This window comes from Molothrus ater, chromosome 14, assembly GCF_012460135.2.
Source record: "Molothrus ater isolate BHLD 08-10-18 breed brown headed cowbird chromosome 14, BPBGC_Mater_1.1, whole genome shotgun sequence".
In the NCBI taxonomy this organism is placed as follows: domain Eukaryota; kingdom Metazoa; phylum Chordata; class Aves; order Passeriformes; family Icteridae; genus Molothrus; species Molothrus ater.
In genome coordinates, this window is record NC_050491.2 from 3,434,353 (window position 1) to 3,451,048 (window position 16,696).

Sequence of the window (16,696 nt, forward strand, 5' to 3'; positions counted from 1 at the left end):
TTCTTTTCCCAGCACTGCTAGAATTCAAGCTGCATCTTTAGCTGGTTTAATGGAGCCACAAGGCATCACATTAGACAGCTTTTTCCTAGTTCACAGAGGTCATATTGACATGTAACTCGTGGCATTTCCTTGTTTCCAAGATAAGATAAAGCAGAAGGGAAGTGTTCAGTTCCAGGTGAGTGGGAGAGGGCACAAGGAATGGGAAGAAGATAAGAGTGTTTGATGCAGGTGGGAATTTATCATGCAGGGTCTTTTTCCTCTCAGGTTGCAGTTGCAGAGGAGGCAGCAGCACCTCAGTCCTGCCTGAGGAATGCAAGCAAATAAAGGAATGATCCAGTGGAGGGATGAACTGTTGGTCACTCAGTGTCTCCTTTCAAATCTCATAAGGCTGCAGCAGGTTTTACCTGAGATGGAATAACTTCTGCTATTCTCTCATGCCAGAATAGCAAAATAAATGCAAGTAAAGCCTTTTAGTGGGTGGTTTTCAATCCTGTCCTCCCAGCAGAACCCAATAAATTCCACAGCTATAAAAAACTGGATTGGACTTTATCAACAGAATGCAACTTCTTTTCAGCAAAGAGATTTCTAAATCTTCTCCTTTTCTCTGTAAAGAGTTTTCTGCTCTCTTCTACACCAGTGCAGCCTCGATGGGCAGTGATGGCAGTGCAGTGTTTGCTGCTGTCCTTGCTGAGTGCAGCTGATCAATAGCACAAGGCTGGCAGATTCCCTGGCTCCAGGATCCCCCTTCCCACTGGGAACAACTGCTCTGAGCCTTTTGTGCAGCTCTTGTAGAGGTGAAGATGTTCTCTCAGTCTTTTCCTTAGGATTTTTGTAGCATTTCTTGGGCACCAGGAGGAATTTCCTCACAGAAAGTGCTGTTAAACTTTGGGACAGGCTGCCCATGGAAGTTTGGGGTCCCCATCCCTGGAGTTGTCCAAGGAACCCCTGAATGTGTCCATGAATCCCTGGAGGTGTCCAAGGAACCCCTGGATGTGTCCAAGGTGTCCATGAATCCCTGGAGGTGTCCAAGGAACCCCTGAATGTGTTCAAGGTGTCCATGAATCCCTGGAGGTGTCCAAGGAACCCCTGAATGTGTCCAAGGTGTCCATGAATCCCTGGAGGTGTCCAAGGAACCCCTGGATGTGTCCAAGGTGTCCATGAATCCCTGGAAGTGTCCAAGGAACCCCTGGATGTGTCCAAGGTGTCCATGAATCCCTGGAGGTGTCCAAGGAACCCCTGGATGTGGCACTCAGTGCCCTGGGCTGGGTGACAAAGGTGGTGGCTGGTCACAGGTTGGGCTTGATGACCTTGAAGGTCTTTGCCAACCTAAATTATTCTGTTATTTTGGGGTTTTTTGCCAACTTGTGGCTGTAAGGGACAAACTGAAGTTCATGATCAATAGATTGCACACAGATTTTTCTAATAGTGGGGTTTTTGTGCAGTTATCTTGAATATGAGCATTATTTATTCTTCCAGACTTGGGGCCCACTCTTCAGTGGATGCCATGGATTTGAAAAGCACTGGGGACAATTGTGGGCATCAAACTTCATTTCCTGAATGGCCTAAGCAGTGCACTCCCCTGTGAACTGCTGCTGCAAGGTCAGTATATCAGTAGAATATCATCTTTAAAAATGCCTTTTACTCATTCATGTGCCTTTTCTCTCGACCCTTGGATTCTCTGGTATCATTTTTTTTCTGTAAATGTCAGATTTTAGGAACAGCAGCAGCAGTTCTGAGGGTAAGGGTGAAACTCCTGCTGTTCCTGTAGCTTCTGCTGCTTGTGTGCCCCAAGCTCTCATGGCCCCTTGCTCCTTTATTGTGCAGGACACTGATTTTCATCCACAGCCCCACAGATTTTTTTTCCAAAGCTTCCAGTCCCCCAGGCAGCTTCCTCAGCCTGCTCTTGTGGCCTGCACACTTCATTTCCAGGTTTGTGATTTTTACCTTTGGCCCTCCTGACACGTGGATTTGCTCATATTTGTGCATAATTTACCAAGCCATCCAACTCACCTTGCATTGCTGGTCCAGCCTTTTTAGTTAACATTTCCCCACTCTCTGTTCTTTATCAGTGATGTTTTTATGTTTGCTTTTTCCCTGAGTCATTGATAGAAATATGAAGCAGCAGAGAACAGACCCTTGGGGACTGCACTTGAACCAGATGCTAAACATAATTTCTATTTAGCAGCATGTAGAAATGCATTATTTAACCAGAATTTAATCCACCCAGTGACACAATTTCAGGGTTTGTTGGTCTGGTTTATTAATCAAGATGTCTCCTATAAACATCACAGACATACAAACACTTTTCATCAACATCTGGCCATAAAACTGTTGGTTTTGGGTTGGTCTGACAGTGCAAGTTGTAGAGAAACCTTTGCTGATCAGCTTTGGGCCTTCCTTGTTCTCCTGTCTGTCTTTAGTTGGGGATGTGTTGTTTCATTCTCCTGGGATAATTTCCTACTCATTTTTAGACACCTCCTGATTTCACATATCCAGACATAGCTAATGAAACTCTAAAAATAATATCATTACAACCAAGAAAATAGCCATTCTCTGTACTGATGGATTACTTTCAAATAGGTAAAACAGCTGAAATGAAGATTGTCCAGATAAACAGTGTGTGGTTTGGGGTTTTTTTTGACATCTAATCATCATGCAAAGCAAGAAGATAATATTACTTTATGATATGGTCACAGGTAATGTTGAAATGTGTTAATGACTATGGGTAAAACATTGCATTAGAGTAATGCAGCACAATTATTTCTGTGTTGTTAGGTCGTATCTAAGTAGGTATCTGGAGCAGCCTTTGTTCAAGAAAGCAGAAATCTGTGAGGAATAATACCATGTGTATATTGCCTGAATATAATAAGCAGTAAATTATCCTAAAAATCTGCTGGGAGAAGTTTCTCCTCAAAAAGCACATCTCAGAGCAGCTCTGTCTCATCAATGTGCTTAAATAAAAGGGGGAAATGACCCTAATGTGGCCTGCTCCCAAGTTTTTCATCATCCAGTTAATATTTTACTAAACCATCATATTTAGGCAGAAAAAACACTTTGGTAAAACCATACTAAGTTGTTTTTCCATGAACTGCCTGCTGCTGTTTCAGTTATAGATCCTCAGTAGCTGCAGATGCAAATGAGCATTGCCAGTAACTCCTCAACAGAAAATGCAATGTATGACCTGGATACTCAATTCTGCACGCTGGAAAACTGGATAAATGATACAAATAATCCTATCTGTTCCATGGGAATTTTGATCAAAATATTTATTTTTAAAATTTATATTTAAACATTCATAAAGAATATATTATAATATATATATCTTCTATATAATTTTAAATAATTGTAATTATGAATTAAATATAGTTTTTATAATTATATATTAATTTATATATGATATAAATATAATTATAATACTATATAATACAGATATATTATAAAACATGATAGTACAATTATAATATCCATATAATATATAGTTGAAATATAATTTTAATATTTTTATATAAAAATTCTATTTAAATAAATAAATAAAATATTTATATATAAACATTATATAAAAATATAATGTATATTTATATATTTATATAATTTTTACATTATTAAATTAATTTGCTATATAATAATTTTAATTATTGAATTATTATATAACAAAGTCTTAATACATTAATATATTAATAATATATTATAATCTATATTATATACAATATATTAATAATATATTGTATATAATGTAATATAATATAATTTATATCATACAATATATTATTAATATATATAATATATAATAATATTATATTAATATAATAACAAATTACTATATTAATAATTGGTTATATATAATTAAAATTAAATTATTAGTGATTTAATTTTTATTTATTATTTAAAATATTATATATATTTATATCTATATTATATAGATATATATAATTATTTATATATATATATATATATATGTAATTTATAGAAAAATGAAGACTTTAACGGGTTTTTATAACGGGTGTTGAGCCACTGTCTTTTGTGTTAATACCAAGTTAAAAACTCACTTCTGTAAAGCCAGTGCTGATTTTTCTGCCCTTGGGGTGGGTGGTGACCCTGTGGTGGCACTCGAGGTGCAGCTGGCTCTGAGCAGGAAGGGTAGCTTTTGGAAGTGCATTCCCAAATTGGAGATTCCCAGCTGGGCTGAGCTCACCGAGGTGCAGCAGCCCCAGAGCCACCAAATCAGCTCTGACTGCCACTCTCGGACATGACAAGTCACCCAGTAAAGTGCAGCAGGACAAAAACCATATTTTTCTGAAAATCTCTGGTTAAAATGCTGCATTTCCCCAGTTTGGTTTTACATCCTGTGCTTGATAATGAGCAGGGAGAGGCAGAACACATGTGGGCACAATAAAACTCTGGCAGAGAGTGGGTTTTGCAGCCTTTTCACGGGGGAAGCCCTTGGGAAGATGATTTCTGTTGGGTGTGAGGAGCTGAAGGCACATCAAGGATGCTTTTGTGATGTAAGAACAAACACACATTGCACACAGGAGGGCTTCAGATAGGAGCCACAAAAGAAATCACACACTTGTGTATCTTTGTATCTGTTTGAAAGTACAGTTCTGGCCAAAAAACCCCTGAAAAATGCAAACCCCTGGGTTTCACACACCTAAGGAGAAAGGCTCCTCTCACAGCAGAGTTGTTCCCTCTACTTCTGGCTCAGTGCCATGCTCAGGACATGATACACAACATTTCCACAGGGATTCCAAAGTTGTTCTCAGGCTGAACCCCAGCCTTCTTCCATGCCTGAGCATCCACACACAAGGATTGCAGCAAAAACTCCTTGTAAATCTTGATACACCTGCTTGGAGTAGGGATGTGTTTCACTTTCCTTGGAGTGCTGGATAATTAGAAATGTCCAACAAGTTTATGCAGAGAAGAGTTCAGCTGCAGCTGCTTTTGCAAGGCTATTTTCCTTTTTTTTTTTTTTAAATAATTGATGGCTTTATTTAAAAATATATTTATATATGTAGTTTGGACATTGTGAGAGTCCTGTAGGAGAAATGATTGAAAGACGTCTTTGAGAATTCAAACAAGGCAAGATATAATAGTAAAAATAGCTGAAGAATATTCCAGTCTTAAGCAAATTATCCCATAATTAAGTTTTCTATGTTTTTCTGTTTAGCCATCTTATTCTTGTAGCCTTTTCTCATTCTTTCTCAGTGCAGTTAAGCAGGCAACAACTTATATGCAGGAAAATCAAAAGGAGTAATGTATATGTACATAATGGTATAAAGTTCAGGATTTTACAGCCAGGCAATGAGAAATCAACATTTAAAAAAATGAAGGCATTTGCTTTTTTTTTGTTGTTGCATGAATGTGGATTTAGGAGTTTAATTGTAAGTCCCTGAGTTGGTGTTTTGTGCCATGCAACAACCAGATCCATGCTGTGATAAAGTGGCTTCTCAAGAAGCAAGAAACTGAGGTTATCAGCTTTCAAGAAGCTGCCTTTTCTCTTACTTCTGCAGTATTTATCCCCTAAGCCTCTTGCCAAGCACAGGAGGAGAAGCAGCTGTTTAAAATTAGAGCAGTACACATGTTAACAAGTGCCTGTACATCCCCTGGCAGAGGCATGGGAATACACTGGAAAATAGCAGGCTTCTAAAGCTGCTTTTCTGCACTGCAAACTGGTGTATCTGAGAGCTCCAGGTTTCTAGGTGTGCCCTGTTTTCCAAGCAGGGCTCCTCAGCTGCCTGCACATTTTCTGTAAACCTGTCAGGGAGCTGGGCAAACGTGGAATAGGTAAAATTGGCAGAATATCCCAATTTTTTGGGCAGGATTCTGTTTTAGAGGAGTTTCTGTGATGGAAGCGCTGCTCCCATGAATGTAACATTGGGAAACTCCAATTTCTTACACAGAGGAGTTTTTATATTCAGCCAAGCACAAATGAGGGTGCTGAGCTGGTGCATGGGAATACACTGGAAAATAGCAGGCTTTTAAAGCTGCTTTACTGCACTGAGAGCTCCAGGTTTCTAGGTGTGCCCTGTTTTCCAGGCAGGGCTCCTCAGCTGCCTGCACATTTTCTGTAAACCTGCCAGGGAATAGGCAAAATTGGTGGAATATCCCAATTTTTTGGTAGGATTCTGCTTTAGAGGAGTTTCTGTGATGGAAGCGTTGCTCCCATGAATGTAACATTGGGAACCTCCAATTTCCTACACAGAGGAGTTTTTATATTCAGCCAAGCACAAATGAGGGTGCTGAGCTGGTGCCTGTGAGTGTCAGGTTCTTCTCACTGGTAGTGAGTGGCAACGTAGGAGGAAACAGCCCCAGGTTGTGCCAGGGGAGGTTTCAGTTGAAAATTAGGAAAAATTTCATTGTGCAAAGGGTTGAACAGGGAGTTCAGTGGAGTCACCATCCCTGGAAGTGTCCAAAGAACGTGTGGAGGTGGCACCTGAGGACAGTGCTGGTGCTGGGCTGATGGTTGGACTTGGTTATTTCAGAGCTCGTTCCCAGCTTGAGCAATTCCAGGTTTCCACATCTGTGATTTAGGAGCTCGGTGGGGGCAGCTTGGCCCAGTGCTCCTTCATTTTGGGCTGATTTTGCTCTCGCTGAGAGCAGGGAGAGCATCACTCACCCTTCCCCTTGCCCTGCCCCGGATGAGTTTGGACAGCTCCACACCCACCTCTGCTGCCCCTTCCCAGCTCCCAGGGCTGCCTTGTCCTCAGCAAGACCCTCTGAGCCTCCTCTCCCCCAGGGGACTGGAAACCTGAGCCTGTGAGCCTGCAGCTCCCCGGGGAAGAGCACCACATTAGCCTGGAATGATGACCTGGCCAGCAGTGTTTCCCCTGGGGTCTCTCACAAGATATTATTTCAAACCTGGGATCACCTTCCCAGAGCCTCAGGACTGAGTGTCAGCAACATCCCCTCTGTGTTTCCACACCTCTTCCACTCTATCCTTCTGTTCTCCTTTTCTTTCCCCCCTGCTCTCCTTTTCCCTTCTCAGCAGCTCTGTGTCTGGGTGAATATCTGAATATTCTTGGGCTAAATTGGTTACTGTTTGTATTCTGTAAACCCCACTCTTCCAAAAACATGGATTATTGAGGTTCTTAAATACAGGTACATTGCACTTCCCAACTGATGGTTAAGGTTTTAAAAAGTTAAAAGTTTTTAAACATTTTGCATGTTTAAAAACTTCATCCTTTTCCAAGTCCACCTAAATAAAAATCAAACAAAACACTGTAAGGTGCAAGTAATCGAGTTTTTGAAGGTGACAGTTGAAACCCATCTGTGAGAATGAATCTGTTTTACTTTTGGTTAAATCACATGGAAATTAAGGTTTTATTTTAGGCAAGTCCTTGGCTACTCCTAAGAAGCACTGTAGTATCAAAAAGCGTCTTTCCAAAGTGCTTTGGTTATGTTGCTTGTTACTCTGACAAGAGGTTGCAGAAAAAATTTAGGTTAAATTTTATGTTGCTCTCCCAGTTTCCTTAAAATTCTGTTTTTCATGTGTGATACAGCCATTAACATCTGGATGAACAAATCCATCTTGCAGAAGTGCTTCTGAATATTTAAATCCCAGCTTAATATATTGAAGGAGGAAACTTAATTATGCTGTAAGTATGCAAAAATAATTATTTCTGTTCTCAAAAAAATAGATCTTTCTGAAACAATTTGTATATAAACCTTTTTTCAGAGAGGATTGTTTAATTCCTGTTTACAAGTGTTTGGCTTTTGTAACTATGGTTTTGCTCTAAGTTTCCCCCCCTTTTCCCCTCTATTTTGCTCATTAGAAAGCCATGCTTCAACCTATTTGTTCAAACAAAGATGTTTCCTCTCAATAAATCATCAGATGAGCTATTGGCTTCATCATCTTTACTTAAACCCAAAAATATCCACATGGGTGCACAGCATTTGGCTAATTAATTTCTGATAATTTGCAGTGTTCGCAGCCAGCTGCCAGGGGCTCCTGTGAGTGTTAATCTGTTAGCCATGGTGAAATGATTGGAGATCTGCTCCTGCTGGTTGCCAGATAAATTCTTCCTATGACAATGTCACTAGGTTAATTAATTCAATTAATGACTCCCAGTGCAATGTTTTTCTTTGTCTTCTTCATTTGCCACAGGCTGCTGAACAGGTACTCCCAGGGATGGGTTCTGAAGTTGTGTCTCAGATAATGAATTATGTACCATTTCCATGTCTGGTTCTGAAGTGTCTTAATTTTTTTTAAATGAAGTTCAGTAGCAGTTAATTCCATCAGAAATCAGTTTGTTTTCTGTTTTCTCTTCAATGTAAGCAGTCAATTACCCATCAGCTTATTATTTCCAGGTACAATCATGAGTTTAGGTAACTTTACTGTTAGATAATTGTTACTCACTGTGTAACTTTGCTCTACACAAACTGTAAATTTGCTTTCACCCTTCAAAAGAGGAACTTCCAAGCTGGATCAGCCCTCAGGTGTATCTGCCTTATCACTCCAGATCTGTTCTCTGGTTTGAAATTTAAGAAGTAGAAAAATGCATTTTATTTATAGCTGATGGTTTTTTTGTTAAGGAAAAAGTGAAAGGAAGGATGTTTCCAAAGGGGACATGTGGAAAGGATCTCAGAGGCAGCCCCAAGATTCTCTGTCTTGAATGCCACCTCAGTTTGCTGGGCAAAACTGGGAGGCTTTGGAGAGAGCAGCCTTCACTTTTTAGATCAGCTCATCTAAAAATGGGAGTAAAGCACAGAGCAAGCAGTAAAATGTGAATGAAAGTCAATTTTTCTTCTCTTCAGCTAAGGAGCAAAGCAGGGGCATCATGACCTGCATCCCAGTCGTGGTCTCTGTTGATCTGGCTGTGCACCACCACTCCTGGGCCTTCCTGCAGATCCCTGTGGATTTACATTATAAATTGATATTTGTACTGAGGCCACCCTGTATTCTCCCTACTGTGTTTCCTTTCATGGCTTTGTTTTTATTCCTTTTCTTGAATACAAGGTGAAAGCATTTGAATGTCAATTTTGGGTTTGGAAAAGAGCTGAAACAAGCTGTAGATCCAAATCCCACCACCCCTGAGATCCTGCCCTGTGGCAGCTGTTTTGGCTTAGCCTCCATTTGGTAGGTGACTAAACCAGGCTTAGAATCAATTTGATCGTCTGGAGGACTGGTTTAAACCCAGTGAGGGCTCTAAAAGGCTTCCAGCAAAAGCTGTGTCTTGTCCTGGGGCAACCTGGAGGAAAAATGCAGAGAGGAACACGTTGAGCTGTTAGCAGGAGATCCAGGCTGGCTCTCAGCATCCCCCAAAAGCTGAGGAGCAGCTCACAGCTGGTGCCAGCTCTGCAGTAAAGGTGTGAACGTGGAAAACCCTCTCTCTGAAGGACCAGAGGGAGCTGCCTGTTTCATTTGCCCCACAGAGGAATATGTGGCATTTGGGGCTGGATTTTCAGAGATTCTCAGCTGGCTCCCAGTGCTTTTCTCCTGTGCCATATTCACCTCTCTGAATTGTGGATTCCAGGTCTTGAAAAAGAATTATAATGTCTGTGGTGGAGGGAAAAGGGAGGGTTTCACACCAAGGGAGGAAGAAGGGAGATCTCAGCCACTTTTTTCTGGGTTATTTTTCTATTAGTCAGCAAGCTGAAGGGTTTTGGTACAAAGCCTCACATGTGTCAAAGCCAGGACCAGGACCATGAACTGTGGATTGAGGGTGAGGTGTCCCTGCTGGTTTGGGAGGTGTCTGCTCTCCCCACACCAGGGGCACACCCTTGGCTCTGTTTCCAGGCACAGCAAGAAGCATTTTGCCTGAGTAAAGGCAAGGAGGATCAGGCTCCACAGTGCAATTTCATAAGAAAATGAAGTGGATGTGATCCTTCTCTCCAGCCCATGCAGGAAGGGAGGGAAGGGACACCTCAAGTTCACTGCTGAGCTCTGCCAGCCTCAAACAAAGCCTGCCCTGAAGTTTATGGCATCTTCTGCCACTTGTCATCTCATGAAAAGCCTATTATCCCCCCGAGGGGGAAATCACCACGTGCTTTTCTTCGAGTCCAGCCCAAACACATCATTTTTAAATAGAAACACTCTGGTGCTTGGTGCCAGGGCCCTTCAGCAGGAGCAGCTGGCCAGGAGCAGCATTTCACTGGAGCTGCTGCTCCCTGCAGCAAAGGCTGTCCTTTGTCTCTGGAGCTGAGTGAGAGAAACCAGGATATGCAAATTTGGGCCTTGGATCTTAATTATGAGCAGCAGGTGCCTGTGCAAGAGAGCTCAGGTGAGGGGGCACCCAGCTCCCTGCCTTGTACAAAGGGAGGGCTGCAAAGTTCTAATTAATTAGCCACCTTAATGAGGGCCTTGTCTGCTGCTCCAGCTTGGTTTTCTCCACAAAGAGCAGTTTAAAAAGCAGTGATGCAGCTCAGCCTCTGAAGAGCAGCAAGAGACAGCAGCAAGGATGAAATTACCACGATGAACCACAAGAAATCAATTTGTGGCAGTGCAGACTGTGATGGATCATCCTGCTGGAGAAATTAATTGTCTGAGGAACATTTCTTCAGGATGCCTTGACCAGAGGAGCATCTTCCCAGTGTGTTGGTAAACCTAAATCTTTGGGGAGATAACTCTGTTTACCTTTTACTGATTTAAAAATGGGTAATTATGATGGTTCTTTTCGAATTTTTGTCAGCACGCCACTAATCACACTGCAAGCATTAAGGTCAGGCAGGTTGGGGGCATAATTCATGGCTAAAATAATGTGTAATTAGTGTTGGGCTGCTGTGGCTCTGCCTCATGTCTGACAGGCACAGGTAAGGGAGGGCACACAGGGATGGTGCCTCCAGACCAGGTAAAATCCACATTTTGTCCAGTCTGAACCCTTGTCTGAATGGAAAATTCAGTTTCTATGTCCATTCAATGATGTTTTTTGTAGAAGGGTGTAAATATTGTACCATTTATTGAAAAATTAACCATTACTTTTCCTTTTTGTTCAAGTTACCAATCTGTTTTGTAATTAAATGAATAAAAGCCAAGGTAGACACTGTGGTTTCAGCTGATTTAAGGTCATGCTGCTGTGTGAGAGAGAGAATCTCAGGGCCTGGTTGTGTGATGCTGCCCTGGTCCTGGCTTTGACACGTGTGAGGCTTTGTACCAAAACCCTTCAGCTTGCTGACTAATAGAAAAATAACCCAGAAAAAAGTGGCTGAGATCTTCCTTCTTCCTCCCTTGGTGTGAAACCCTCCCTTTTCCCCCCACCACGGACATCATAATTCTATTTTAATTAGGGAAGTTTAAGTAGTAGCAGACAGGAACCCCCCATGTGGACAGTAGGGAATAAGCTGGAAAATATATTTTAGTGGAGTGTAGTATTTTGGGTGGAGACCTTGGGCCATTTCTGGCACAACCCAGTTTTTTTATTACACAGCTCTTGGACTGGAGCAGGTTCTGTTTGCAGCCTTTCAATCAGTCCTCTTCCCAAACTCCTTTTTAGTTTTCTTTCTTCCTTCTTTCCCCTCCAACTGTGGCAATATCCAAGCAGACATCTGGGCCCTGATTATGCACACCTTGTGTGGCCACTGGGGCTGCTGCAAAGTGGGTGTTAAACAGCATCGTTCTTATGTGGCAGAGCTTTACACCCCTGGGTAAATGATTACCTGAGCTCCAGAGAAATGAACTGCCAGCCTCAGTGCAGTTCTGCCACAAATCTGGAGCCGTGAAGTTTGAAGGAATCAAATCCTTTCCTCCTTTGGAAAACAAAATCAGACCCAAAAGAAATATAAAATCCCCACATGTGGAGGAAAGGCATTTGGCTGGTTTACAGCAGGATAGCTGAATGGGTGACTTCACATGGGAAACAGTCTACATAAACAAATAATCATTAAACAAAACCACTTTACTTCTCTAGCCCTGCTGCTTCTTGCACAGCAACAATCCCTGATTTGTTTTGCAGTAGGAAACTTTGGGATATGGGTATAAGTTTAAAATTGTGACATCCTATTCATTTGTAATTCTTTCCATGGCCAGGAATATTCCTGAGTGAGAACTGAAGCATCTCTGCTTGTTTGGAGGAAACACAGGACAAAACACTTCAAGCCACTTTGAACAGGATAAATGGATGAAGGCTTCAAGGTAGGATCATCTGTTTATTTACACCCATTGTCTCCTTGTTTCCCACACAAATATATTCTGTGTTTAAAATGTATAAAGCTGGGCAAGCCCTTCTCACGCTGTTCCCAGTAAAATATTGCTCACTGCATCTCTCCTGACAAATAGGGCTCTTGTTGTCCAACTTTCCCTCTGCTGAGGTTAATGATTAAGTGGTTCAGGAGGTTAATTCCTGCAGATAGTGTTGTCTTTGCCTTGAACAGATGTTGGTAGTGCTTTAATGTGGTTATCAAACTCCGCTGCCCTTCATCCTTTGCTCTGTGCAGCCCTGGGCTTTGTTCCCCGTGCATTCCTGGCCCCCTCTATGGAGATCCAGCAGAGCTGAACATCCCATGGCCTCGGGGCTGCCTCCCCCGGGGTCAGCCGGGCAATGCCCAGATCTGCCACCCAAACCCAGAACAGCCACAGCTGGAAATGTGCGGCAGTGCAGGATGCCCACTGGGGCTCATCTGGAAAGCCACTCACAGCTTTGACATCATCCCAAGCCCCCACAGGGCAGAGCTTCACCCCAAAATCTGCCCCCCCCCCCCCCCCCCTCCTCCTCAGCACCTCCTGTCTTGCCAGGAAATGAATTTCCAGCGTGTCTGAAGAGTTCTGTGCTGTAACCAGCACCCTCAGCAGCCTGGTAAAACCCCAGGGGCTGGACCAATATTTGCAGCCTGGAGCTGCATCATTACAGGAGCTGCTGGATGTGGGCAGGAGTCCTTTCTTCCCACAGCCACTGCCTCATAACCAGCCAGCAGCAGCTAAAAAATTTAAAAAACCCAACCAAACCAGAAAATCCAAAAAACAACAACAAAAAAACCCACAAAAACAAACAAACAACAAAACCCCAAAAAACCCACCTCCCCCAAAAAACCAACCAACCAAACAAAAAAAACCACCCAAAAAACCCACCAAAAAAAACCCCAACCAAACAAAAAAACCTCCAAAATAAAAAAAAAAAAAAAAAACAAAAACCCAAGAACCCCTCCCAAAACTTTATGATTTCTATAAACAGACCTTGAAAGGGTTAATTTTAGGCTGGCCTCAAGCTGGGATTGATATAGTTGAATTTGATATATTTGATATATTTGAATTATCTTTGAATTTGATATATTTGAATGTCTGCCAATGCCATAAATGAAACATCATCTTGGATTTTACCTGGTTGTCATTCTTTGTGAAATTGCCTCCTGTCCTCTCCCTGCACAGCTCCAGACCTGCTGGCAGGAATCCTGTTGGGGTTAAGATCATCTAACCTCACTCAATCTGAAATATGACAGTATAATTTTAATGATGGCACTGGTTTTCTTATAATGTGCATTTTGGTATCACTAACTGACAAATTGTATCCAGATCAAATACAATATAAAAGACTGGATTTTAATTTGGGGAAAAATACTGTTAATTTGAAGGAGTTAACTGGTTTATGGAATCACAAGAACCTTGTGTTTCTGTATTATGGAGATTTAAAGAAAAATAATTCACAACTTCAAAGAGAAGCAGGGTCCTGTGACCAAAATACACATTGGTATTTTAAATAAGAAGATGCAAAAAAAAAGAATACAAACTTTATGATTTCTATAAATAGTCCTTGAAATGATTAATTTTAGGCTGGGATTAGTTATATTTGAATGTCAATCCTTCCAGTGCCACAAGTGAAACATCATCTTAGACTTTACCAATTTGTCATAATTTGTGAAACTGTAAATGGAGAGGAATTGTGGCTTTTTGCTTCTGTTTCCTTCCAAGCTGGGATGAAACTCGTTGACCTGTCCTTGATTAAAAACTCCTTCCTTGTCTTTCCTTGTCTTCCAGCTGAGCATCTTGCTCTCTCTACTGATGCCTTAAGGAGCTGGAGCAGAGGCTAAATGGAGTTTAGGGGAATAAAGAGGAGATTTATTGAAGATATAAAGAGGATATTTACTGAAGAACCTTCAAAGGCCACACCCTGGCAGTAGCAGAGCCACAGCTGTGGCTGTGCCTGGATGGCTCCAAGATGGAAGCAGAAGAGGGCTTGGTCACCAGATCTCACACTTTGATCAGTTCTGCTCCATTTGCATCTTGGAGTTCATTGTCCAATTCCAGCTCCAGCCCCTGCAGTCCCACCCTGCTTGTTTTTCTCTCTCAGCCGACGGTGTTTGTGCTCTTGGGCTGAGATTTGGATGATTTGTCCTTGGTCCCCAGCTGGAGCAGGAATTGTTTTGTGTCCCTGCTCTGTGAAGAGACCTCACCATCCCCTCATATGAAACCCAGACCCACATCTTACTGTCCCTTACATGAAACCCAGACCCACACACCAAAGCAGCAAAAAATACAAAAAAAGAGCAAAAAAATAAAAGCTACACCCCGAGGTATCACTGCCTTTGCTCCTTGCTTCTTGGGGTTCACTCCCTGTGTTTGCTGTTGGTGCTACAGGAGATCCAGCTCTGATTCAAAGTGATGAGAGCCAGAGGAGCTCAGCCCTGAGGAGTTCCCAGGGGCAGACAGGAGCCAGGTGGGCACGGAGCAGCAAGGGTCTGGCTGGGGACATTGGTCAGTGACACTGAACTGGGCCCAGGCTTCCCAAAGTGCTCCTCTTCACCCTGCTGGAGCTGGAGCTGGGATTCCCAGAGGTTTCCACAACAATGGAGTTAAAAAGCTCCTTTCCCTATGGATGACTTATGTTTAGCCAAGAGTCTGGATTGGGGTAAAGCTCTCTGAGCTGCTTGTGTCAAACCTGGGACTTAGAGAATCATAGAATGGTTTGGGTTGCAAGGGACCTTAAAAGTCGTCTCATTCCATCCCTGCCATGGCAGGGACACCTTCCACTGTCCCAGGCTGCTCCAAGCCCTGTCCAGCCTGGCCCTGGGTATTTCCAGGGATCCAGGGGCAGCCACAGCTGCTCTGGGCACCTGTGCCAGGGCCTCACATCCTCACAGGGGAGACCTTGCTCCTAACATCTTCTCTAAACCTTTTTTCCCTTACTTTAAATCCATTCCCATTTGTTACTCCATGCTCTTCTAAAAAGTCTCTCCATCTTTCCTGCAGGCTCCATTCAGGCCCTGGAAGGCCACAGTGAGGTCACTCCAAACCCTTCTCTTTTCCAGGCTGAGTAATCCCAGCTCTCTCAGCCTCTCCCTGCTCAAGAGCTGCTCCTGCCCTCTGACCATCTCGGTGACCTCCTCTGGACTCGTCTATGCCTGATGTGAGATGAAACTTGTAGTGATTTTCTAAAGCCCTGGAGGAGCAGCCTCTCAAATGTTTCTGTGGAGGAGCACAGGCACAGAAAGATGGGATAGCAGGGAATGGAAGGGACAGGGCTGGGGACAGGAGCAGGAGCAGGGGAAAGACAGGGGACAGGAGCAGGGACAGGAGCAGGAGGAAGCAGGAGGAAGGAGTGGGGATAGGAGAAGTGACAGGAGGGTGGACAGGAGCAGGGGCAGGAGATAGGGGCAGGGGACAGGGGATAGGGGCGGGGACAGGGGACGGGGCAGGGACAGGGGATAGGGGCAGGGGACAGGGGACAGGAGCAGGGACAGGGGACAGGAGCGGGGACAGGGGATAGGGATAGGGGCAGGGGACAGGGGACAGGAGCGGGGACAGGGGATAGGGACAGGGGACAGGGGACAGGAGCGGGGACAGGAGCGGGGACAGGGGACAGGAGCGGGGACAGGGGATAGGGATAGGGGCAGGGGACAGGGGACAGGAGCGGGGACAGGCCGTGCAATTCCTCCCCTCGAACAGCAGAGGGCGCAGCAGGGCCCGGCCCGTCGGAGCCTCGAGGCGAGGAAAAATGATGGAAAACGGGCAAAATGCGGAAATTAACGCTTTTATCTGCTTTATACAGTGCCTGACACATAAGGAGAACGCAGTAACCACACAGGGCTGGCTGCAGTACGATCAAAAGAGCGGCTGTGTTTCAAACTCACAGAAAATCGCTGTACCCCACAACATAATCCCTTCCACTCTATCCCTGCCTCTTTGGGGCCACTGTCCCTGGGAATGAACTGGAATGACTGGGACACTGCCCAGCCTGAGCAGAAGCAGGGACATGTCACAGGGAGTGGGTCTGGCTTTCCCTGGGGCTGTGTTTCTCCCCGGTGAGGGTGGTGCCCCTGTGTGTGCCCTGCACTGGGATGTGAATTCTCATTTCTCCATGTCTGCACAGGGCAGGGACTCCAGAGGATGGGCACGCTCTAATTTGGGTGTGGATGGGTTCAGATTTCTCCTGTGGTGGATCTGTGTCTCTGTGATATTTTCTGAAAAATCCACTCTGCCCAGGATTTTCTCCTGGGAAGCTGAGAAGCCTCAGAGAGGAATGAAAACAATAATTATCTGATTGCTGCTCCTGTGTTTGCTGCTTTGGAAGGTGGTCTGGAGATTGTTTACCAACAGGTGAATGTTTGATTGGTTTCATGTGAATTGTTTTAATTGTTTTAACTTAATGGCCAATCACAGCCAGCTGTGTCGGACTCTCTGAGTCAGGAGTTTTTATTATTCATTCTTGTTAAGCCTTCTGATGTATCCTTTCTCTTTCTTTAGTATAGTTTTAGTATGGCATAATATAATATAATATAATATAATATAATATAATATAATATAATATAATATAATATAATATAATATAATATA

The 16,696-nt window shown here is 43.3% G+C and overlaps 1 long non-coding RNA gene across 1 annotated transcript in view; it reads left to right on the top strand.

Moving 5' to 3' along the window:
• LOC118698737 (uncharacterized) overlaps positions 1–14,166 on the top strand; it is a 35,057-nt gene extending 20,891 nt beyond the window's left edge. The window contains exons 5-8 of the long non-coding RNA XR_008508622.1: positions 1,477–1,599; positions 7,497–7,592; positions 11,960–12,064; positions 13,901–14,166. This is a non-coding gene — a long non-coding RNA (uncharacterized LOC118698737). The remainder of the gene's footprint in view (positions 1–1,476; positions 1,600–7,496; positions 7,593–11,959; positions 12,065–13,900) is intronic.
• The last annotated feature ends 2,530 nt before the right edge of the window (positions 14,167–16,696 follow it).